Source organism: Urocitellus parryii, chromosome 7 (assembly GCF_045843805.1).
Source record: "Urocitellus parryii isolate mUroPar1 chromosome 7, mUroPar1.hap1, whole genome shotgun sequence".
In the NCBI taxonomy this organism is placed as follows: domain Eukaryota; kingdom Metazoa; phylum Chordata; class Mammalia; order Rodentia; family Sciuridae; genus Urocitellus; species Urocitellus parryii.
Genome location: NC_135537.1, coordinates 91,889,026 through 91,912,829, shown reverse-complemented (window position 1 = coordinate 91,912,829; position 23,804 = coordinate 91,889,026). Strand labels below are relative to the sequence as shown.

General features: G+C 49.8%; 1 long non-coding RNA gene across 4 annotated transcripts; it reads left to right on the top strand.

Annotated features, from left to right (window-relative positions):
• The first annotated feature begins 439 nt into the window (after positions 1 to 439).
• Positions 440 to 22,867, top strand: LOC144255896 (uncharacterized). 4 transcript variants are annotated; one of them, XR_013343976.1, is made up of 4 exons: positions 440 to 622; positions 13,140 to 13,249; positions 18,820 to 19,012; positions 22,645 to 22,867. It is a non-coding gene; the product is annotated as an uncharacterized LOC144255896 (long non-coding RNA). The 4 variants fall into 4 exon arrangements; XR_013343975.1 differs by having other exon boundaries at positions 13,140 to 13,308; XR_013343974.1 differs by lacking the exon at positions 440 to 622 and adding an exon at positions 9,301 to 9,360 and having other exon boundaries at positions 13,140 to 13,308.
• The last annotated feature ends 937 nt before the right edge of the window (positions 22,868 to 23,804 follow it).

The window sequence follows — 23,804 nt, the reverse complement described above, 5'->3', positions numbered from 1 at the left end:
GATCAGGAGCACGGGGTCTGAGGCCTGGACCTGAAGTCTCTCCCCACCTCGCTTGCGCTCTCATCTCATCCTTTCTCTCTTTCCTTTTTTTTTTTTTTTTTTTTTAGCTAGATGAACTCCTTCCTTCTCCCAAGCGAGGCCGGGAAAAGCCGAGAAGAGCTGAAATGTCGCGGTCGGCCTGGGCGAAGCTCCACGGCGCCCGGGACAATGGGGCGTTGGGCCAGCCACGCAGGCAGGCGAGCGATTGGCGGCGGCGCTGGACCCGGGCATCGCTGGGGGCCAAGGCGCATGGGTGGGACGGGGGGCGGGGCCTCCTGGCGGGAGGGCATGACGGGCGGGCGGGTTCCCCAATCGCGAGCCGCGAGGGGCGCCGGCGGGCCTGTGAGCGGGCGGCGGGGCGGGGCCGGGCCTGCGCTGGGAGTCCTACAGCCGCCTGGGCCGCGGAGGGTGAGGCGGCGTGGAGGCACCTTGCGGCGGCTGCGAGCCAGCCGCAGTGGGAGTGGGTCCAGCGCACGGCGACGGCTGCAGCGGCAGGACCATGGCAGTGCCCACCGCAGCCGGGGCAGGGAAGGCAGCCACAGGCTCTGGCCGTGGCCGGTGCTGGCCGCGGCGCTCGTGCTGTGTGAGTGATGCCAGGGACCCGGGTGCGGGCCGGCACGCGCGGGTCATAGGGGTTACGGGGGTCGCGGGCCCTGTGGGCTCAGGGCGCCGAGGCGAGAGGGTGCATGGCCGGATCCGCTGCAGGGCGGCGCGGAGCCCCTCTCCGCAGGGCCTGGGGGCGCAGCAGGGTCGCTGACCACCTTACAGCCTCCGAGGCTGAGGGTCCTGGAGCCCGCGCCACAGGGCCGCCACCTAAACCTGGACTCTCCATACCAGGCCCTCCAGGGAGCGCGCTCAGGGAGCCCAGCTCCTGGCCGGCTCCACCTTTGGGATGTGGTGGAATGTGGCAGGTTTTCGGTCTGTGGGGCCTTTTATTGGTTCGCTTCCTTGTTTGAGCCAGTGTTTTATTTTACCTCCTAAGGTCTATTTCCAGGGCACTCAGGTCTACTCTTAAGCCTCAGTGGTAGAAGAGCCCTCAGTGCGCATTGTCTCATCTGCAAAGCAGCAGAAGAAATTTACATTACTTCTGGACTTGAATGCAAAGGGCCCTAAATACCAGTGAGATGACCTGGCTTAAAACAATTTGGTCAAATCCACAATAATTCCAGAAATAGTCACCATAATTTGAGCATTTAAAAATGCATACTTTTTTAAGCTCCTTTTAATGGCAAGGTGCTAAGCAACTCAGTGAAACCCTGTCTCTAAATAAAATACAAAACAGGGCTAGGGATGTGGCTCAGTGGGCCAGTTCCCCTAAGTTCAATCCCCAGTACCAAAACAAAACAAAACAAAAAACTTTTTTTGTCTCACTAAATATCCTGACTCAGGTTTAGCCTCAGTCTCAATTTAAGTGAACTGGATGAGTTGTTTTATGGATAGCTTAAGTAGTGTCTGCCACAGGACTTTTCCTGTGTTGTTGTTCAAAGCAAAGTACTTGTTGCTGTCTCATAATTTGGTGAAGTAATGTTTATGAAGACCGCCAACTGCTAAGAAACCATAGGTCTTTTCATTTCTTTTGTTTTGCAAAATATCACTTGCATCACAAAATCTGAATATCAGAGCTTATCAGTGATGTGTCTCATGAAAGAGTCCTTAGTGGAATCTTTGGAACCTGGGAAAATAGATGGAATTCTTCTGGATTACCAAATTTTCCTTTTAACCACTGTCTCCAGGGGCTGTAAAGTGTAAATGTGAAAGCCTGTACCCAGCAGGGATTGACAGGTGAAGATGCCTTTTGTATATACAAGACATGAGTCTTCTGTATTATCTCTTCTGATGAAAAAGGAAAGATTAAAGTTTGGTGAGAGATGTATGTGATGGTGGTGGTTAATCAAGTAGACTAGTAGAAAGTAGCTTAAGACTGAGGCCTATCAGAAATCTGTGTGTTTCAGACAGAATCATTTTGCATGAGAAGTCAGACAACATGGAAGCACTTACTGCAATCTCTGTTAAATGCAGGGTAACGAAAATAGCAGAACTGGAGAACACCTGGAATGAAGTGTTGCCCAATTCTAGAGTAAGACATAAAGCCAATTAAGAGGGTTTTTTTTTTTTTTTTTTTAAGGCACAACTGGAAAACAGAGTATTGAAAATATCACTAAAATAATAGCCATCTATACATTGGACATACCTCTTAAGTTATGAGAGATGAATGCCAGTATGTGGAAAGCAGCTACTGTTGCTGGTTAATTTTAGAAAATGTTGAATGTTTCTTCTTGCCAAATCATTTATTTATTTATTTTGGTTGTGGATGTTGCACATAACAGTTCTTCTCTTACTGGAAGGCTAGTATTCTTTTTTCCCCTTCGGAGCTAGATTCTCACTAGGTTGCCCTGGCTGGCCTTGAACCCTGGGCTCAAGTGATCCTTTTGCCTCAGCCTGTCCAGTAGCTGAGGGGGACAGGCATGCATCCTTGAGGTTGGCCAGAAGATGTTTCTTAAGTTTGATCTATAGAGTTCCTCAGCAAACATTTTATTAAGCAGCTTTTCATTGTTAAGTACCTAACTATTCAAGGAAGGACCATCTGGTTGTAGTAACGCACAGTTCTGTGGGAGAAATACTGTATAGGTACTGCAAGACTTCTTTTGAAACGGGTGCAATGGGAACTTGAAGGAGGGCCATCACTTCAGACTGAAGGTCAGACTGGAGCAAGAGTTCTTTAAACTGCATAGGCTTCTGAGGAAACTGCACTTGGAATAATGAGTTAACCTGTGGGTAGTTCAGTGTGCTGGGAGGCTGAGGTGGGAGACCCAGCCAGAGGCCCAGCTCACCAGGAACCTCACCTGCCACTCCTAAATCCATGAAGGATGGTTAGGGTGGTGTGAGGCAGAGAAACTAGAGGGCTGGCCTAATAACCCAGGGGAGGAGGATGGAGACCTGGATAAAAGGCAGGGGATATGAGGAGAGGACACATGGATGAGCTAGTGAGGAAGTGAATTTGATAGGAAATTGATTTGGTGTGGACTTGAATTGGGAGGTGGATAACATGAACCATAGGTTTGGGGTTTGGAGGCTGGATCTGTTTCAGGAAAGGGTACTTTTCACATATGAAATGGAAAAATAGGAATGTTGGGAGAAGGCAGCCCTGGAGGTACATTGGTATGTTCAGTCTGAGATGCTGGTGAATTGTCCAAGTGTAGATGTGGGAGACAGTAGGGTAGATGGTTCCGGAAGTGAGGAGAAAGCTCAGGTTGGAACAACAGATTTGCGAGGTTTGTGTGACTAGCAGTTAAAACTTGGGTTGATTGGACAAGGTCGTCCAGGGAGAATGCATTGAAGGAGATAGGGAGGCCCAAGGGTAGTCCAGGGCTCAGGGGAACCTGGGAAAGAGGCTCTGAGGAAGAGGAGCACTGAAGGTGCTGGTGTCAGACACCAGGAGAGAATGCAGCATTGTGGGTAAGGCACTGGCCGGAGGAGGAGAGTGGATGTGATATGGACTCACCAGATTTGGTATTTGGGTAATCACCAGGTAGGAATGAGCACACAGTAGGTGAAGAATCCTTCTGTTTTTGCACAACCCATTTCAGTAAATAGCTCTGCTCTCCATCCAGTCGCTCAAACTCAGAAACCCAGGCTCCACTTTGACTCCACTTTGATTCTTTCCACCTTTCCTTTCCCCACATCCAGTCAGTTCTTCCATCTCCAAACGGCATCTGGAGTTACTCCCACCCCCCCACTCCTGGCACTCCAGGCAAAGTCACTGTTTCTTACCTGTTTCACTGGGATAACCTAGCTGGCCTCCCCAGTTCCTCCTCAATCCACTTTTATCCATTTACAAAAATGAATTTTATTAAAATGCAAATCAGATTATTGCTTGCTTGCTTAAAATTCTGAATGGCTCCCCATTCTCAGACTTTCCTACATGGCCCTCAGAGATCTGTGAGATCTAGTTTCTGCCACTTTGTGACTTCAGCTTATGCCACTTACCCCTTGGTTGACTGTACTCAAGCTGTTTTGCCATCTTAGTGCTCTTTGGCTTTCCCCAACTGCCCAGGACTAGCTCCTTTTCACATGGAGGTCACCAGGTATCACTTCAGGACCATCTATCCCAGGAGATTACTATTTGCTAGCCCTTTTAGTTTACTGTTTTTTTATGATTTTTAACTATTAACTTCTAACTATTTGATTTTTCTCTTTTTTTTCTCCATCAGAATTTGATATGTTTTTTTAAATTTATAGACAATATCCTTATCATAGTGGGTATAATAAGTGTAAAATATCTGTGAGGCATAGACATGGCCTGACAGATTGTCAGTTGTTTGCAACATGGTTAGAATTGGTTTGGCACATAGAAAGTCCTCAGCAAATGTTTGTTGGAAGAATTTTTTCCAGAGCTGAGGATGTGGCTCAAGCGGTAGCACGCTCGCCTGGCATGCATTCGGCCCCGGGTTTGATCCTCAGCACCACATACAAACAAAGATGTTGTGTCCGCCGAGAACTAAAAAAAAAAAATATTAAAATTCTCTCTCTCTCTCTCTCTCTCTCTCTCTCTCTCTCTCTCTCTCTCTCACTCTCTCTTTTAAAAAAAAGACTTTTTTTCCAAGTGTGATTTCATGCAGAGTCTTTTTTCTTTTTGTACCAGGGATTGGACCCAGGAATGCTCTGCCACTGAGCCACATCTCCAGCCTTTTAAATTTTGAGACAGGGTCTCATGAAGTTGCCCAGGCTGGTGTTGAAACTGCCATCCTCCAGCCTAGCCACCTGAGTCACTGGGATTACAGGCATAATTTATTTTCCCTCTTTAATTACCATTTTATATTTCTTCAGAGATTTAAGAATAAGTTGACATTCATAGACTAACTGCCATGATTTTGAAATTAATATATATTAAAAGTAATGTTTTTTTTTTTGTTGTTGTACTTGTTTTATATTTTTGTTTTTTGATGCTTCTTGACCAAATTTAGACTTAGACTGTACCTCTGCAGTTGAAAGGCTCCAAATCTTGTAACCATTTCCTTAGCTTTTTACTTATTTACTGATTGTGATAGTAAAATAAAGACTTGAAGGGGCTGAGGTAGTGCACCTCAATGGTAGAGCACTTGCGTATCATGCAAGAGATACTGGGCTGACTCTCCAGCACTGCCCAAAAGAAAAACTTGTCAAAGAGTGTATAAACATACATATACACACTCTCACACACAATCTCTCTTTCTCTCTCTCTCTCTCTCTCTCTCTCTCTCTCTATATATATATATATATATATACACACACATATATACAATACATATATATGTACACATACATATATCACATCTTATGTGTGCATATATATTTGTGAGATATATAGGTATGTGTGTGTATATATATATATTATATATTAATATATATATATGTTATATATATTAATATATAATATATTTTATATATATATACTCTTTTTTTTACTACTTGTATTTCACTTCAACTCCTGGATATTCATTGAGCTCAAATGCTACCAGAAAAGAGGAACTAAAGACAAATACTAAGTGAAAGACAGCTACATATAGAAGTTCATTAAATGTAAATTTTTAAAAAAATTACTTTTTTAGGTGTAGATGGACACAACACAATGCCTTTATTTTTTTATGTGGTGTTGACAATCAAACCAGGTCTCGCCCATGTTAGGCGACTGCTAGGTGAGTGCTAGGCAAGTGCTGTGATAATTGATCTCTACTGCTGAGCCACACAATCCCAGCCCCATAAAATATAAATTTATTTTCACAACCTCTTTATTTACTTATTCAACTAAATAAATAGCTTCTGGGCACAGAATACAGGGGAGCCTGTGTTCTAGTGGTGGCCTCAGATAGGATACCTGTACTCAAGTAAATAATGACTCTAAGTCAAGAATATTAAAGGACAGTACATCACTTTTAAGGAAATGATCCATCTACTATGAAAATTTGTAGTACTTTTAAAAACTGGAGAGAACTTATGTGGCTTAAAATGGTTTCTTTGTTTTTGTATCAGAGATTGAACCTAACCACTGAGCCATATCCCCAGCCACTGCCCCACATGATCAGCTTAATGGGGGAAGGGGTTTGTTTGGGCTCAGGGTTTCAGAGGTTGCAGTCCGGGGTGCTTGGCTCTGCTGTTCTGGTCCTGTGGCAGCACTGTGACTCATGGTGGGACACAAGGAGGAGTGAGGCCCTCATCCCCAGATGGCCAGGAAGCCAGGGGAGGGAGGCAGGCTGCAGCTGGGTCCCCCTCCCCTCCAAGGGCACCCCTCCTCCCACTAACTAGGCCCTGCTGCTTGACAGTCCCACCACCTCCCATGGCACCAAGGGCTGGGACCAGGCTGTCAACACACAGGCCTCGGGGACAGCTCCACTAAGTGTGGCCTGACTCCTGACCCCCTCACCTGCTTCTCACTCTGCCAGAGGCAACCTGGTGGTGCCAATTCACCTGCTTCAGGCCACGGTTTCTGGAATGTTTTCCTTGGCCTCATTGACCCAGGATCCTATTCCCTTGCCTTGCCAAGTGCTCCCTGCCTGTGCCCCAGCATTGGCTTTCCTTGAGCCGGTCCTGTCCAGTCTCTGGCTGGGCTTGCTGTGTGTGCATCTTTGCTGATCCCATCCAGGTTTGACTTAGAGGCTCATCTGGCAGAGACAGATGTCCAGTTACTGTTTGTTGAATAAACGGTGACTCCCACATGTATCCTTGGTTCTGTGAACTGCAGGTTCTCAGCCAGCTGACATCACTCCACGGTCACAAATCTGCTTGAGTGTCCAGGAGCAGCTAGAGCTCTGTGTTCAAACTCAGCTGCACATCTCCCCCACCCCAGCTGTCCTCTGGTCCCCTCCTGGGTACCCTTCTCCTATTGCTGTCTGTCTGCCTCCCCTCCTCCCCCCGCTCACCTGAGCCCCAGACTGTATTGGTTCATCCTAGGATCCTTTCCTTCACCCTGCCTCCCCACCTAACATGCCTCTACTTGCCCCACCCTTCCTTTCCACTGGGCTGCGACAACTGTCAATCATTTTAAGTTCAGATTACTGCAGGACCCCCCTCCTAAATGGTCTCCCTAAAGCTGATTGTGTGTCCTTAAAATCTGCCCTTCCACCTCTGTTGTGGGCAGCCTTAATTGGGCTGTTCCTCTGAGCCCCACATTTGTCCCCATTCCTCCAAGATAGACTGGGACCCTCAGCTTGGCTCACCTCCTCCCTGTGTCTGCCTGCCTCCCTTGCACACACTGCCTTTTGCCCCTTCTCTTCATGGCAGGCTATTTCATGTCTCCTTGGTTTTGTGTACAGTAGCACACTCTCCTGGTTTTCCTCCCCCCTCAGGTGTAGACTCAAGTGTTCTTGGCCTTGGAAGTCAGAGTGCACAAAGGACCTGTTGACTGCTTCTCAGATGGCTTTGTAGGTGTCGTTGGTTGGGCTGGGTCCAGGCTTGAGCGGCACTGTCACTTTTGACTACATGCTGCCTTTTAGTGGTGAGGTGCATGTTAGAAGCCCTGTTCTCTGGACAACGCTAAGGGAAGGGTCCTTTTGGTTCTGATTTCGTTCCTACTCTTTAAACTCTGGTATGACTCAGCAGACTTCTGCTCCTGGGAGAAGGCCCAGGGAGAAAGCAGGCCCACCCACGTCACCATGCAGGGGCTCCTACATATGGGGGCTTATGTATAATGAGGACCTAGAGCTGGCCATCAATTCTCATTTCACTTCATTCCCTAGGCTGTTGGTTTTCCCAGAAGTCAGCAGGAAGCTTGCTTCTTCTCTCTGTGAGGTTCTGGGCCAAGGCTGGAATCATGTCACAGCCTTCTTGGCCACTGTGCCATAATTGCAAATCCTAGGTTTGAAAAGAATCTGTTCTTATTCAGACTGGGGTTCCAGTCTTCAGTGACATGAAATGTAGACTAGAACAGTACTTTCTGTATATCTCAGTGTTCTTTATGTTTGCATTTTCACCATTTTAATTAGCCCGTAAAACCTCCCTTTTATGGCTCTGAGGGGAGCTGCCTGAATCCACAATACTTTTACTAGGTATTTTCATAATATTCTCAGTCACTTAAGAAGGTGGGGGTGGGGCTGGACAAAGTGCACCATTCCTAATTGTTTAAGAAACCAGTGAAATTGTCCCTTGCTTGAGCTGCATGGAATGTAGGCTGAGGGGGAAACCTGTGTGCAGTTTCTCTTTCCCACACAGGAGAGCATCTCTAACAGGTGCTGTTCACGGTCACATGCACTTGGTCAGGGACTGCTGCAGTGAGCTTGGCCAAAGTCCTTTGGATTCCAGGCTGGGGGTATAGCATGGTGGTGGAGTGCTTGCTAGCATGCACGAGGCCCTGGGTTCAATCCTGAGCACCACAAAGAGAGAGAGGAAAAGGCATTTGGATTCTGCAGACAGTGAGGTACATGGAAACCATGTGCACCTTGAAGCAAGCGTTCCCACTGAACCCTCCCTACCTGAGGCATTCTCTTCCTTGTCCCCCATAGTGTCACAGTGTCCCAGGGCTCCCAGTCTCCCCATCCACAGCATCCTCTGTCCAGAGGTACCTTAGTCAATGGTCACCTTCATCACAAGGTGACCAAGGTGGTTGCTGGAGCCTGAGTAGGATGGTGGGAGATGAGGTCTGAGAGGTTTGCGAGACTTGGCCACAGAATGCAAGGACTGAGCCCATCCCGATGTGGGAGCCATGGAGAGATTGAGCAGAGACAGGATCTAACTTGGGTCTCTCACATCATTCCTCTGGCCCTGTGGACCACCGTGCCCAGTGGGTAAGACACCAGTGTGCCCAGTGGGTAAGGCTCTGCAGCAGTCTACGAGCAAGACCACGACTTGATGGGGCAGGGAGCTTTGTGCTCTAGTCACGGGTCTCAGTAGAGATCATCTGTTTTGCCCACAGCTTTGGAGGCTGTGGTGAGCAGGAGGAGTCAGGGAAGGGTCCCAGAAGGCTGATTGCCATGTGCTGAGGGAGAAGAGGGTGGGAAGGTACATTGAGGGGCGGGACTCAGGAGCTGAGTTTGAGGCAGCCAAGTGACACTGGTAAGGTGCTTGGCATGTGGAGCTGCTCGGAGTCTGAGCCTGGGTGAACGAGCAGAGGAGTGTTGACTAGAAGAGGTCAGGGAGAGTAGGGAAGGAGCGGCAATAGGATAGGAATAGAATCAAGGGGGAGCAGGATCCAGAAGTAGGTCTGTAAGACGAGCTGAGAATGAATCCTGATCTAACCACCTGGAGGTCGAGGCAGCCCCTGAGAAGGACAACACCAGTGTAGTCGCCAGTGTGGTCTTGGAGGTGAAGGCTGAATATCCACATTCAGGAGAAAATGGGAGACTGGACACGGTGAGCAGGGCACACAGTTCTTTTAAGATTTGTAAATAGAGGACGAAAGGGCCACAGCTGCAGGGTTGAGATTTGCCCTTAAAACTGGGATTGAGTGTGAATGTGGCACTTAAATGGCTGGCAGTGGTGATTTCACAGCCAAAGGAAAGGTCAGGGGCAAGAGGGAGAATTGCCGGATCGGCATCCTCGGGTGGCAGGGCAGAGGAGCTGCAGGTGGCTCTGCAGAGACTACCCGCTTGCCCGTGGCGGGAAGGCAGGACCTGTGGGCAGATGCTGTGGGGGCAGAGGTGGCTTGGGGGTGTGAGAAGTTCCCTTCCCGGTGTTCGGTTTCTCAGGGAAACAGGAAGTCAGACAGTAGTAAGAAGGAGAAGCTGGCAGAGGTGGAGATTTGGAGGAAAGTGGGCTGGGAAGGGCTTTTCTGCATCCCAGATTGCCTCATGCAGAGAATGAAAACGGGAAAAGTACCCTCTGGCCTGCCTGGTGCCAGGGAAGCTCAACTTGATGTTCTCTGTCCAACACAGCCTGGCGAATCTCTATGTGGGTGTCACTGGCTTTTGTTGCAGTGAGACAGAACCAAATCTGTGGAACAGGCAGAGAAATTTACCTGCTTCTCCAGGTTCGATCAAGCTGTGTGAAATTCGCTTTTCCTTTTTACATCCTTGGCTTGCTTATTAGGCTGGTGGGCAGCTGAGTCTGGCCAGCTAGATCCAGGCACTGTCCCTGGTCTGGCTGCAGTGATGGGTGGATGGGATATGTGGACGGACTGCTGGGCGTGTTAGGAGCCTTCATGAGAGGCAGGGCTGTTGGGAGTGGCCAACGCACACTTGGTATGCAGGAGTTGCAGGTGAGAAAGGCAGGGTCTCCTGGAGGTCAGCGACCGCCTGTGGAGGGTGAAGCCCACCCTGTGGCTGTGTGCTTTGGAGGCTGGGAAGGGAAGCAGTGCATACAGGAGGACTTGAGGAGCGTGTGCTGGGGTGGCTGGGGGACGTGGGTTTTAGCTTCAGACCAGGCAGCAGGATCAGTGAACCAGGTATCAGGGACACTGGGAAGCCAGAGGAGATGTATAAAAGCCTGACTGTGAGGAATGGCGAGGATGCAGGCCCTGACACAGAGTCTGAAGCACCGGGACCCAGCTGCGGCTGTCACAGCCTGGGGCAGAAGAAAGGCTACCATCACAGTCCCGACACTTGACTGTGCTCCACACACTCCCCTACAACACAGCACCATCTGGCCCAGTTGTCAGCAATGCCGAGCCAGAAAAACCTGGGTTTAGGTTTGGCCATTTGGGTGACTGGCCGGGGTAGGCCCAGTCTTAGCCAGATCACCAGAAAAGGGAAGGTAAACACGGAAACCAGGAGCTGACTAATGGCCAGGGCAGCCAGAGCGCCCTGGGGAGGACGATGGTCAGCAGGGGATGAGGGAAGTGGGCTCACTGGTCGGAGTCCCTTTCTCTTTCTGGAACTAGCCGATCGTCTAGATTTGGACTCAGTCCTGGCTCCAAGAGCTGCATGTTCCCATTAGCCAGAGTGATGGGATGGTTCAAATGAAAGGCACGAACTAGTAACCAGCTTTGGTACAACTAGGTCAGGCCTGGCCTAGAGTGCCTAAAGCCGGCTAGGCATATTGGATAGTATTTCTGCTCAAAATCATTAACTGTAAACGTGGCTGCTTGGCCTCGAGCCCACAGCTCTGCAGCCAGGCCTTGATCTGGCTCAAGAATCCCTAGGAAACTTGTTTGTGACTTTAGAGCCTGGCTTTCCTTGCAGGGCTCTCTGTGGAGACAACTAGTCAACAGGGCAGAGTGAGTCAGGGCTGCTAACTAGCCCCTTCCTGCATGAACGGGTTAACTGGCTCTCCTGGCTTCCTGCTTGGTTCTGAACTCCAGTGCCCGGGGCTGCTTTTCTGCCTACCCACAATAGCAAGGGACTTCTTTTGTTTGCTTCTGGTCTGAAAGAAGGGCTTGTTTTGAAGTTTGGACCACAAATAATAATCTATCATTCCCTATAATAATAATTCACCCTCTTTTAGCAGAAAAAATCTGCTTGATGTAGTGTGGCTATCAGTTTATTTAAAAGAATAGCCAAAAGTGCCCATTGTCTCCTGAGAATAAATATTTGGAAGATGGTTGGGAGGAATGGGGGAGTGCCCTCTTCTCTCTGGCCAGAATCATCCTTAAGGCCTCAGTAAGATTCTGAAACTGACCATCAGTCCTGACGACAGTATCGCTCTTTTTCTGCCTGTTATGTTTTAAGAATCATCAGAACACTGCACATATTCACTACCAACAGTTTGTTTTAAAATCTCTTATTTTGAAGGGCTGGGTGAGTTTAAGCTAAGAATTTTAAAGAGCCTCAAGGAGCAGCCGAGCTCAGTGCGCCAGCGTGTGTTTTGCCCACTGAAGCTTTTCCATTAGCTGAGCCCAGGACATGGCAGCGAAAACATCCATTGCTGGCTACATGAACACAGCTCTGTTCTCAGGATCTGAAATCAGAGGCCACTGCAGGAACTATTATGGATTGTTGCTAAAATGGGAATCTTTACTCAAAAAAACAGACTCAAACTAAGTGAAGGTTAGAAAGAAACGTATATGCCCCTAAAATTCTTAGCTTATAAATATATAGTCCAATGCTTTAAATGTAGGTGAAGAAAGTTCCGGGGGTCACAGTGCAAATCTGAGAGCTGCTTAGAGGAGTAGGATGTGCCTCACTTTGCCGCAGACAGGCCACGGGGGCAGCTGCAGGCTCTCAGTGGGTGAAAGAGAATTCTGGAACTCCATGCGCCAGGGACACCATGCCACAGAGGCCACACGGGAGTGGAAGTGAACTTTGCCAGCTGGGAGGGGCCGTCTGAAAAGGCTACACGCTGGTTCCAGCTGTAGAGCGTCTGGCAAAGGTAGAAACAGGCCAAGAAAGGTCGCCAGGGACTTGGGGACAGTGAACCAGGGCCCAGCTGTAGAGATGCTGTGTGTGGCACTGTGATAGTGGACACATGTCATCGTACCAAAAGAGTACACACAGAGTGGCCCTCACGTGAGCTGTGGGCCTTAGTCAGCAGTGCTGTGATGGGCTTGCTGACCAGCTGAGAACAACATGACTAACGGGAGCCGGTGGGGACATTTGTGAGAATTCTCCACTTCCCATTTAATCAGTAAACCTAAAACTGCTCTTAAAATGTCTGTTGGTTCTGAAAACATAAATGTTAGGTTTAGTAAAACTGATAAAACTTACACAGAGATGAAAAATTGTGCTCTATATGTGTAATAGGAATTGTAAAGCATCCTGCTGTCAAAAAATTTTAAAAAGAGTACCAAAAAAAAAACCTTTAAAACTTAAGACCATCAGCAGTTACTCTGTAGGAAATCTTTGGAGTATCCTGCCAGAAACTTATAGTTCTGTTTTGCTTTTTGTTTTAATCTTAATCTTCTTATTTTTTTGGTGGGATTTTTTTTTTTTTTTTTTTTTTTTTTTTGGAACTGGCAGTCAAACCCAGAGTTTTGCGAATGCAAGGCAGACACTTTGCCACTGAGCTACATTCCAGCCCCTGTTTTACTTTCTTAGTTTTAGTTTTGGGACAGGTTCCATGGGTGTGTGGAGCTTGCTTGCCCTGCCCCGGCCTCCTGAGTCGCTGGGCGTAGGGGCGTGCACCACCCTGCTCTGCAGTGTGGTGTGACAGCAGTGAGTTTCTGTGTCTGCCGACCTCCTTTTGTCTTCTGTGTCACCTGGTGAGTGTGAGCGTGGTAGTCACACCAAGCCTCACTCCTGTGCTTTCCTTCTCTCCAGGGACAGCTGGTGTGTCAGCCTTGGAGGTGTACACACCCAAAGAAATCTTTGTGGCAAACGGGACACAAGGGAAGCTGCCGTGTGCAAGTTCAAGTCCACTAACGTGACTGGTGGGTTGACGTCCGTCTCCTGGAACTACCAGCCCGAGGGGGCTGACACCACAGTGTCGGTAGGAGCGCCCTCTGCCCCACAAGGCCTGCCGCAGGCTTCTCTCCTGCTGTCCAGTGAGGACAGTCCATTCTTCGACTGTCCTTTTCCAGAAAGAGTGTGGTCCTGGTTTTCTGTAGGCTGCAGGCTCTACTCCAGGAGAACATGAGTAGTGTCTGTCCTGCTCCTGGTGCCCACTTCCTATGCCCCTCCAAGGTCAAGCCCCCCGTGAAGTCCTCTTCCCTGCAGGGTGGCCTGAGCTGACTGCTGTCCCTGGTTGTGGTACGCCTGAAGAACACTTGCCCTGTTTCCATTTTGGCTGTTTTAGGCATTCTCCTTGCTCCCCTCCCACCTCCTCCTGAGCCCACAGGCTGACTGTGCGACAGACATGTAGGGTCTTCAGGAAAGGTCCCAGCATGGCTTTCCTCTCACCTTTGGATGCCTGGAGAGGCAGCTGAGGGCGGAACAGGCAGGGCCTGTGTCGGGGGTTAGTTAGAAACCGGGTGGGTGCAGGGTGGGTGCTTATTAGACCTGGGCTAGTGGTCTGTAAAGTGGAGGTGATGCCCCAATGTGGGGCACTGGAGGAGGAAGGTCGTCAGGAGGACCTGGGGAGCAGGCCCTCAAGGCACCACCCCCATGCACCTTGTTGTGTTGCTCTTGTCCTGTCACACGTCCTTGGAACTTCGCCCCTGCTTCAGCAGTGCTACACATTTTAGGTTGTGAGCAGTTTGCAGGGACAGAGTCCATCACCCATCCTTAAGTAACAACACCCAGAGAAGCACCGTGGTTTGAACATCGCAAAGTCCACGTGCTGGGAATGTGACCCGTGTTCCTGCGTCAATGTAGTAAGAGGAGCTTGGGTGCCATCACACGGTGGAGCTCTCCATGGCCCTAGGGCTCCAGAGAAGAGGAAGCGGGAAGATCTGGCACTGGTCCATCTCTCCGGGCAGTGCCCCCAGCCATGCCCTGACGTAGCAAGAAGTGCCCACACCTCCCCCTGGAGCTCCGATGGAAAGGCTGGCAGCAGTGACTGCCTGCTGGCTGTTGGGGTTGCCGAAGTCCGTGATCTCGGGACTTAACTTCTGGTGTTGAAAATGTGCCCTCTGCCATTGCTGAAGGGACAGAGGATTGCCAGTCACTTGTCTATAGATCATGAGCTGCTCAGGGTCTCCTCTGGGGAAACTTCAAGTACATACAAGATAATCCTAGCGAGTGGAAGAAAAACACCATTCTGTCTGGCCAATTGGCTTAATTTTTGCATGTGGTATTGCCAAATCTATGACCTCTGTCCCCCAGGTGAAAGCTGTTGCCCTGTACTGGAACCTACACCTAATTTGCAGATTCAAGGACTTAGAAGACGAAGACCTCTGAGTGGCCTGTGTGGGAGGTGGGGAAGGGTGAGGTAGAGTCGGGGTGTCAGATTCATTCAGCTTCCTCACGGAGCCATGTGGGTGTGCTTTTGTGTGGGACAGAGTGCAGAAGGCATGGCCTAGAGGTGTCTGCAAGGAGCCTCCCCTCAGGTAGCTATAAGGGTGAGAGCAGACTCCATGTAGAGGTCTCAAGGACCAGGGATGGAGTCATTCAGCTGCTCTAGACAGGGCGAGGGGTGCAGCCATCAGCATTGCAGAAGGGCAGACTCCATGCATGTGTTCTCTCAACAGACTGCAGCTAACTTGTGAGGCCTTCCCTCTGCTATTCTCTGAACAGGGGGTTGTTCAGTCCACAGACAATAAAGCAGGCCAGCCACATTGCCATCCTGCCACTCAGGAGCTGCACAGGAGGATCATGTGTTCAAGGCCAGCTGCAGCAGTTTGGAGAAACCGATCTCAAAATAAAATAAAAAGGGCTGGGCATGCAGCGTAGTCGTTGAATGCTCCTGAGTTCAACACACAGTGCTACAAAAGAGAGGAGAGGGGGACGGAGGAGGAGAAAGTGGGAGGAACCACCGTGCAGTACCGCAGTGCTGGAATTATCCCTGCTGTGTGGGTTGAAGAAGATCTGCATAATCCAAGGCGTAATGTTAAGAGCATTGCTGGAGCCGGTGAGGTGCTACACACCTCTCATCCCAGCAGCTTGGGAAGCTGAAGCAGGAGGATCACGAATTCAAATCAAATCCAGCCTCAGCATCTTAGCAAGACCTGTCTCAAAGTATAATGAAGCCTGGACTAGAGCTCAGTGGTAGAGCAGCCCTGGGTTCAATCCTCAGTACCCCCCCACACACAAATAAGAATGTGCTGTTTCTGGTTCACATTTTTACCTAATCAATTTATACTCACAGTTAACTACAGAATGCAGTTACTGATTAAAGGATTCTTTATTTCTAAAATATAAGGATACATTCAATCAGGGAGCAGGTAGCCCTCTGCCTCAGAGAGCCACGGTACTTAGGTGCTACCATTTACCTGGCTCTTCAAACACTGGAGTGAGTACTGAGAGTGTTTTGTCAACAGCAGTGAGCGTGTGCTCAAAGAGACCTCTGCGCAGTGACCCCCTCCGGGTGGGGAGGCGCTACCTGGCTAGCCGCGGTGCCTGCTCAGGCACCCGTGTGTTTGCAGACAGGTCTCATTGTTCTTCCAGAACCCTCTCTTCCTGGCCCACCTTTCAGTATGTTTTTACTTGGGAATAAATTTGATACAAGTAGAATTCAGAGGTACATTTCTCTCCAGTTATCACTAAAAGGATCGATCTACGTCGGGCCATTTGTTTCTGGAAACATTTTCAGTACTTAAGGCCCTTTGTGAGTCAATATTTGAGGGAAAATATCGAAACAAAGCACATGAAGGAGAGTGTGGGGGAGGAGTGTCTGTATGTGGCCCCTCGGTGGTGGCCCTGGGTGTGGCCCCTGGGTGGCAGGGGCTTGCCTGGGAAGCCCCAGTACCAAAAGAAGAGATTTACTGCAAAAATAGGTAGGCTGGTGTGGTCTTGTTGTTGTCCTTCTCTTTATTATTCCTGCGTACGAAAGTGACTGTCTCCGCAATGGCAGGGTCATCTCCAAGTTGATCTTGTTTCATGGTGTCCTCTGCAGTCCTGAGTAGTCTCGTTGGCCCTCAAAATCCAGGTCCGTGGGGACCCCATGTACCCTCAGCTTCTGAGCACCCCCTGGAGCAGACTTCCCTGAGCTCAGGGCACCTCCTCCCTTCCTCTGGACCCACCTCTGCCAAGGCCTCTACTGACAGGTCCCTGACCTGAGTCACTCTGTCAAATCCCAGGGGGAGAGGGAGTGACCTCAGACAGCTGATCAGCTTGAAGGAAAACCACCCAGTGTCCTGGGTAGGAGTGGGGCCTTCTCTCTAGGAGGGACTTTCTGGCCTCTGAGGCTTGCTGGCAGGTGCAGGTGCACTCTGTGCTGCCTCTGTTCCTGGCTCCTCTGCATTTCTCACTCACATGGTTTCTCAGTCACCTCCTATGTAAGAGCTGCCATGTGGTTGGCTCAGGCTCTCCTGTTGATGGGGCGAGCCAGTTGACTTGTGCACCTGCAGTTGGCTGGAGAGATGACCAGCTGGGCAGCCATAGTGTGGTCTTACATTTTGACAGTTGGGCCATGTGTCTCATGTCACCAGCAGGCTGGCCTGGGCTTGTTTGCAGAGTGTTGGGTGCGGGTCCCAAGACCAGTGCAGGAGTAGAAGCTACGAGACCTGTGGAGGTCTAGGTGTGACAGTGGTGATGTCCCTCGGGCCTTATTCCATGGGTTAGAGCAGGTCAGGAGACTGGCCCCGATTCTAGCAGTAGAGAGTAGATCCTGCTCAGTGGACGGTGCTGACTGCACTGCGGAGATGCTGCTGCACCCTGCGGACCCCTCCCCGCGGTCGTCATGGGCAGGGCTCTGTTATCAGCTGTGGGAATGCTGTCCTCTGAGCGTCTTCTGCATCTTTGTGGATTAGCCTTTGGTTTTCCTGCAGCTTTGGGATGCAGGTAGGAGGTCTCTGTGATTCGGTGTGGACAGTGTGGTCTGTTGATCTCACCCACGAGGGGCCTCAGAGAGAGCACCCCCACCTAGATGCCTGCACCTGGGCTTCGACCCCCCAGTTACCCCATCAGTTACTTCAGCCTGTTTCAAATTGTGTTCATGTAATAAGATGCCCGGGTAATGGCAGCTCGATAATAACTGGTGTATGTTTAGTCGGCCTGTTAGACAGACCTGGGTTGCCTAAGTACCTCATTCAGCCTGTGGATTCATGTGTGGATGCTGTTCTTAGGGCCATATTAGAGATGAAGAAACTGATGCGCGGAGCCTCTCCGCTGGAGCCACATGTGGTGCTGGGGGACTGTCCTGTGAATCACACGGGCCCTGCTACGTTACAAGCTCGAAGCCCGAACCTTGGGCCTGGCCCTCCTGGGGAAGTCGGAGCTTGAGCCACCCAAGACCGCAGCACACACACGAAGTTCCACATTGTCAGGGCTCCTGGCTGGGATGCTATTGTGTTGTTATTGCTGCTGGACAAGTCAGACATGCAGACAGCTGGCCGGGGGAACCTCAGCCTTCGCCCAGGGCTCGCTTCCCCTGGAGGCAGGCACCTGCTGTCCGGCTGCTGCTCCTTGTGTGCCCTGGGCTGGGCCCTGACTTGAGCAGCTGCTTCACTGCCGTGAAGAGACCTGTGCTTTAGTCCATCAAGGATTTTTCTTTATATTTCAATGGATTGTGATTCTTTAGTTTTTTCTTTTCATATTTTAAGCCAGGAAGAATAGTTTTCTGATATTAGAAGTCAAAGAAGGGGCTGGGGGTGTTGACCAGTGGTAGAACACTTGCTTTTCTTGCAGAATACCCTGGGTTTGTCCCCCAGCACCAAAAGATTGAAAAAGGAAATAAAAGAAACAGTATTTGGAGTCCTGAGGACCACTGTGCCATCAGTAGTTATACTGAAGATAGTGGGCACAGTGGTGCACACTGTGATCCCAGCAACTTGGGAGGCTGAGGCAAAAGGATCCCAAGTTTGAGGCCAGCCTCAAGCAGTCTATCTAACAAGACCCTGAGCAACCTAACAACCTGTCTCAAAAGAAAGAATAAAAAGAAAAAATTGGGGATATAGCTCAGGGGTAAAGCACCCTTGGGTTCAATCCCTAGTACCATACACAAAAATAAATAAATAAATAACAGTACCTGTTTATCTAAAATGACCAGTTCAAATTGATGGTATCTTTAAGTGGCACCCAGTGTGTTTTCCATAGTTTCCACAGGTCTCAGGTTGACAGACATGCCATCTGGTCCTGAAGACTGGTTGCTATTGCTAAGGTTGCAGAGTTCTGTGTTACTAAAGCAAGGGATGTTCCTGAGGAGGAGTGTTATGTTGTTACATAAGCTTCCAAACGTAGGAGAGAAGTGTAACAAAGTGCCTGTGCTGGCTTTAGAGGCACCACCTGTGCCTAGCATTGGTGGACAGGGGTCCAGGAGGTCCTGCAGGGGAAGTCTTCTTGCAGACACACAGACGAGGGAGGTCTGTGCTTTAGAACCAGAGCCACAATCCCGACCGTGGTTGAGACATGTGTCCCGCAGGCACGTGGTCACCCAAGACCTCTAATTCTGCTTCTCTTCCAGGGCCCAGTCATATATGTGCAGTTAGACCACTCCAGCGGCCATCACAGTGACAAGATCAACAAGTTGGAATCCGTGGTGTATGCGGACATCCAGAAAAATTAAGACCCAGAGCATCCTGGACAAGAAACAAACCCAAACTGGACTCTTGTGCAGAAAATCTAGCCCATAACCACGTATGGCCTTGGGGACCCAGGCAAGGACACACACACGTGTAGACCCAGAGGGAGGAAAGGCTGTGGATGAAGGACATGTATATTCTATTTAATCTTCCTGCTGTGGGGCCAGCATTGCATGTCGAGAAGATGGTGTGAGGGTGTGAATCTGCCTACGTATAAACGTCTTGCCGTTTTTGTACATGCTTTTGGGGTCATTAAGAGTTGGGATATTTCAGAAACATTCCTGTCACCACCATTTATATGTGGTTGTCTTTCAGAGACAGTAGCAGACTTCTGTGTTTCCAGTGGACGTGGCCTTTTAATCCAAGGGCTGAACCAGTCTTAGCATTTATTGTCATTGGAGGAAGGAGATCCAGTGGTGGACACGCAGCCAGGGGCCCTATCATACACGCAAGAAATGTTCATTTGGTTGTAGCTTTTAGACAGCATCTGTTAACTATGCCACTTACAGAAAGTTCAACAAATTGGTTTGGTGCTTTTCTAAAACATGGGGCAAATTTTATGTGTTGTGTCAACTTACTTAAATGTCGCACCCTTTATGTCCTGTCAGTGTGTGGGTTCATGACACCAGGTTAGCAAGGATAAGTGTGCCACTAGGTGCCACTGGTACCGCTCCCCTCCAGGAGCCTTGTATCAACACATGGGGGTGATTTGATGGAAAGGCCAGGCTGAGCTTGGGAGTGTGGTACCTGTGGAGGAGAAAGGTATCAATCACATTCTTGGCCCTGGTCCTTCCTCCTTGGGCTAGAGTGGCCATAACACATGAAGCCAGAGAGGCCTTGGCTCCCTCCCCACAGGGGATATGGGAAGGGAACTGGGCTGGCTGGATCACCCTGGTGGTCAGATGGCTCTGGTGGTCAGATGGCCCTGGCCTTGCACTGCATAGGATGACCTTCCTTCAGAAGCCTCAGGCCTCCAGCAAAGCAGCCTCGGGCAGTCGGCCGCCTGGTCTCCCCAAAGCTTCCCACCCCCAAGACGATTGAGGTTCAAGGGGTCAAGACTTTTAGGAATCAGTGGGAGTAGAGTGGCCCCGTGCGCTCTCTTCTCTTCCTGTTTTGGTGTTGTGGTTGGTTTGTCCCACCCCCCTTCGCCCCTCGTTACTTGAAACAGTGAACAGTGGTGGAGGAAGGAGAGGGATCTGTTTTCTCATTTTCCTCCACGGCTGCCCTGCCACCTCTCTGCGTTTTCAGGTTTTCCTGGGCTGGCAAAGCTCCTGAGACCATAATGCAGGTTGCATTCTCCTATCTTCCAGATTGCTTTGTTTTAAAAGAAACATTTTCCCCTTTAGAACTGCCCGGAGCCCTGAAAATGGGAAGACTGTCATCTAAAATGTGGTGGCAGGGGCGTGGGCCCTTCCCCTGGAGTCCTGAGAGCTGCTCCCCCTCCCACCTCGGTCCCCTGTGGGAAGGGTGGGAAGCTGCATCCTAAGAGCATTTTAAAGGGAAAAGGCACAACTTGGGTTAAAGGTACTCCAAGGTGGTGAGTGGAAAAAGGGCTGCTGTGGAGCCTGCCGTCCACTCCTAAGCTCTGCTGCTCCCTGAGACCTGCCTGCTGCTCCCCGGCTGCAGCCACACTGTGTGCACTCGCCAGCCCCAGACGGGTTTGGTGGACATCTGCTGGCCATACCTGCCCTTCAGCTGGCTGCCATTTCCACCCAGCACTCTGGACTTCGACCCTGAGACCTTTGCCTGTTTTCAAGACCTCGGGAGCCCTCAGCAGGCTCCTGTGTGGGTGGCTGGCCAGAGTGTGGTGGGGAGGCCCAGTGCCAGAGCTCAGGTGTGAGCCTGCCTTCTCTCCTTCCTGTAGGACCATGCGAGTGGGAGGCCGGTGCACTGTGGGCTCCACACACTTCTCTTTCCTCCCCTCCCTGACTCCTGGCCTCCCTACCCAGTGGACACCTCACACTGTCTGCCTCTGCCTCATGGGAGAAGATCCCTCCTGACCCTTCCCCCAGGGCAGCGAGTGTCCAGAGTGCTGGGTCTGTCCTGGCCAGCCTGCCTGCCCTGGAAGCTGCTTGGAAAAGCCTCTTACCAGAGGCTGGTATCCAGGAGCAGAGCCTCCACCCACTGGTCCACCACTTCCCTCTGGTTGTTTGGCCCTTGTGACCAGGGCCAGACTTGTAACCAGAGAAAGAGGCCAAATTTTTCATGAGTCTTGTGAAGGGACACCTAAAAGGGATCACCTAGGAAATTAAAACTCCGAACTATCTAGTTGCTCAATGGAAATGTATCCAACTAGGGAAAAAATGTCAATTAATTATTATTTTTGATCTTTTTCAATTGTACTTCTGTGAATATTTTAATACATCATTTTTAATTTCTGAATGTTATCGTGTGGTCATTTTTAATCAAACAGAAAAAAATATATAAAACCTTTTCATTTCTTCTATCGCAGCCACACCTGCCTTTTTATTCTTCAAACACATGAGCTTCTCGGCCTTTGCACAGCCACTCCCTCAGCTGTTCATGCTTGTTGACTGGGTGAGCAGATGGATGGGTGGATGCATTTATCCATTCAACAATCTATACTGAGAGCTCTTCTGAGCCAGGCACTGTGCTGAGCACAACGAGACAGGAGTTAAGATAAAGCTCCTACCAGAACCTGCTTTGGCTTGGGGACCACAAACACAAGTAGGAGTAACAGACACCTTAGAAATTGTTACTTGGTGCTTGGTACAATGTGCCAGGCACTTAGCATTTCTTATTCTGTTACAGCTCTATGAGCTAATAATAGTTGCACTAATTTTATACCCATTTTCAGAAAGAGTGTCAGGCTTAGATTATGACTTGTCCAGCCACAGTCACTTAGCCAGTGTTAGGAAAGGTGGGGCAGGCCCTTCTGTCTAAAGTGGAGCCCTTAACTTCTGTATTTAAACAATGGGGCTGGGTGCCTGATGAGTTCCTCAGGAGCTAGGTGCAGGTGACGTGAGGGAGATGGTAGCATGCGTGGTAGAGATACAGGTCGCCGGGGGTCTTTATCTATTGAGAGCTGTGTCACAAATAACATGATACACCAGACGTGGTGGTGCCCTCCTGTAATCTCGGCAACACAGGAAGCTGAGGCAGGAGGATGGCAAGTTCAAGACCGGCCCCGGCAATTTAGCAAGACTCTGTCTAAATTAATAGAAGAAAAGGGCTGAGATGTGGTTAAGTGCCCCTGGTTCGCTCCAAAAAAAAGTGGTCTTCTAGGCCAGGGATCCCAAGTACAAGTCACTATTAAGGCACTCAAGTTTTCTGGTGTTCTGTTAATTCCATAGATTGCCAAGGGTCCGTGAGGAGCCCTGGCCGCATAGCTTTACACTCTTGAGTGGGAGAGAGTGTTGGCAGGAACATCCCAAGGTGACCCTCATAGGCCCAGGAGTAGAACGAGAGGGATGCTGTGCTTCCCTGGGCACAGGAGGCCACCAGTAACGGGACTCCTCCTGCCAGCTCTGGTTTCCAGGCTGCACGGGGACATAGACATGCTGGCCAAGGACACAGGTGCTCAGCAGCCATTTCACCCCTACACCCTTTATTTTATATCTTCAACCACATGGACGTTTTCTAACAATGAAGATCTTCCCATACTTAACAAAGCATTTGGGGTGGTGCAGAGATTAAACCCTAGCAGCTCTGCCTGGAGCTAACCCTCTTTTCTTTTTTTGATACAGGTGCTCTCCCTAGGTTGCTGAAGCTGGCCTCCAACTTGAAATTCTCCTGCCTCACTCAACACCCACACCCCCACCACAGTGGCTTGGAATTACAAGAACAAAAGCATTTTTTTTAAAAACACATTTATAGGGCTGGGGCTGGGGCTCAGTGGCAGAGCACTTGCCTAGCATGTGTGAGGCACTGGGTTTGATCCTTAGCACCACATAAAAATAAACAAATAAAATAAAGGCATTCTGTCCATCTAAAACTATAAAAAATTAAAAAAAACATTTAGAAAAACAAATCTTTGTTTTCTTCTATTGCTCAGTTTATAGATTCCCTTTTTCTCAGAAATGGTTTCTTTGAGTCAGGACCCAACATATTCTAATGAAGATTTCTTTTTGTTTTAAAACCAAAAGGAGCACACACTAGGCCAGGTTGAACCCACATCCCAATGTTCTAATAATAAGAGAAAACCCACCCACGTGCAGCCCAGGCTGCCTTTCCCAGCCTTGTGCCCAGAAGTTTCTGAAAAGACAGGGCCTCGTGTTGTTCACACCTGCATGACTTTCCTTAGATCCTTAGAAGCCATTTCTGAGTCTTGGACCTGTAAGCGTCAGTTGTTGCTGCAGTGCCGTGATGGCCGTTGGTCCTGATGTACTATAAAAATTAAAGGCAGACCTAAGCACTCTGAAGCCCTGGCCTGCCCTCCGCCCTCCTCACATCCCTCCCAGAGGCCTGGGCCTGGCTGTGGGGCCACAGCTGAAGGCTGGGGCTGAGGGAGGCCTGGCTGTTTACAGGGGAGGAAACCACGGCCTCTGGGCTCAAAGGAGTCCCCAGGGAGCGCTGCTACTGCACTTCCTCCCGCAGGAGGATGAGGGCTGTTTGTGGCCGCAGTCCTCAGCCCAGGCTTGGAGTTTCAGTCACCATTTCTCTGGCCTTGAGTCTTCCAGACCACAGGGAAGGGCTGTTTCCTGTGGTTGGTCTCCCTACCTCTGGGAAGAGGAAATCTGGCAGGTTTAACATTCTCATGTTTGCTTTTGAGTCTGGCCCCAGAGACATCCTGCTGTGTGACGGACACATCTGTGGTTGCTTTGCCTGGGAAGGGGCATTCAGTAATTTCAGGTGCCCACCTGAACCACTGCGGGAGTGTGATGTGGGCAAAGGTGGTGGGGTCAAC